Here is a 1,721-nt window from a genome sequence, read left to right as displayed (position 1 = left end):
GTTCTGCCTAAAATGCATACACACTTCAAGAAAAGAAAAAAGTCTGTTTTTTTTTTTTTCAGCAGATGGTGTTACCCTTGTAGGGGGAGCAAAGCCTCCTGCAGTAAGTCTGTAGTCCCTACCTTCCCAGTATGAGACTCAAGGTTGAAGAAAAACTTAAAACAGAGTTAGAAACAGTGTGAACTGGGACAGCCAATGCTCTTTTGGCAAAAGGCACTGGCCCTTCTCTTCCTCTGAACTGTATTATTCATCAATCAGGGTAAAGGTACATGTACGGATGTGCAGCATGTGAAATTACCATGGAAACCAATGCAGGCACAGCTTTAAAGAGAAGTCACAATATTTTAAAATTAGAAGCAAGAGAGACAAAATATATGGTTGTAATTAGAGCACTGTCCTTCAAGCTGTGAAGGCAGTAATTGTGGGAATGGAATTTGGGTGCGGTTATTCCAAGCTATGGATATTATCTCATATGGGTCCCACAGCCTCACAGGCCATTACTCTGGTCTTGGCCGTGGCTGTTACTGGGAGGTCATGCTAACCTGTGTGCTACCACAGTGCCCGTGAGATACTCCTGTGAGTCACATAGTTTCAGTCAGACTCGATTCTTAAAGTGAGCCAGTCGAGGGATTTAACTCTTTGCAACCTGCATTGCTTACAGCATGTTTGGGGCATAATCAATACTGCAGGCTCTGGCATGTGGGGACCCTAGAGGATGTTGTATATCCCCCAAAATCCACTGTATTTCTAGCCCTTAGGGAAAAAAATTGAAAACGCATGTGCAGCAACCTCAATGACCAAGGTTACCCATGCAGCAGTAGGCTGTACTAATAAGTGTCTGGAAGCTAACAGTCATGAGCTGAGCCTGAACTTCAACCCACTGCTATGTCTGGCCTATGACCTCATTCTTGGGGTTACACTAGATTTCATCTGATTCTATCCTGGGTAGATATTTCATTTGAAATGGGCTAAGTGGATTTTTCCTTGGAACTTTTAATCAGACAAGAGTGATTCTAGAAAGTTTTTGTTAAATTATTGCATTAACATAAAAGAGGGAATAATCTGGGAAGGCTTTTTAATTTCTATTTTGTATTCAGAGATGGAAAGTCATCTCTAGAAAGGGAATCTTGAAGGAAGAAGATATAGGGAGGAAGTAGAAGAGAGGGAGGGGGGAAGAGAGAAAAGGAAAACAAAGCACCCCAAGGTCCAGTGTGTGGAAAACGTTCAGATATGGGAATTCTGGACATTTTATTTACCCATTATTCACATGGCAAATGTCTCCTTCAGGAATATATGCTTGGACTCATCAGACTGACAAAATTTAAGAGGAAGCTAAAATTCAGTATTGTGAGGATGCTAGAAATGGTATGTCTTATATCCTTCTGGTGAAAATAATGAATTGCTTTTGAATATCTAGACAAATTAATTAGCTATTTAAAACCTTTACAAAAATATTCCCACATTTAAAGTTCTAGTAAATTTCAGATTTCCTTCATCAAAAATTACATGCTATTTCATAATTTTATAAAGATTTAAGCTGAAACTTAAAATATGCTCTAAGCAGCATATTTTATTTCACTCAGCCCAAAAATGGATGTGTAAATTTGAGTTGCTAGAACTACATTTTTTAACAGATTACTAAGTTTAGTTTAAAAATGGGCAAGAGGAAAATGCTAAGGTCAGTTGTTTATGATCAAGTCTCTGATCTGTTTTTTTTTTTT

Source organism: Fukomys damarensis, unplaced genomic scaffold (assembly GCF_012274545.1).
Source record: "Fukomys damarensis isolate Sample0158 unplaced genomic scaffold, DMR_v1.0_HiC HiC_scaffold_20, whole genome shotgun sequence".
Classification (NCBI taxonomy): Eukaryota; Metazoa; Chordata; class Mammalia; order Rodentia; family Bathyergidae; genus Fukomys; species Fukomys damarensis.
The sequence above is the reverse complement of the archived record's forward strand: the minus strand, read 5'-3'. Positions refer to the sequence as shown.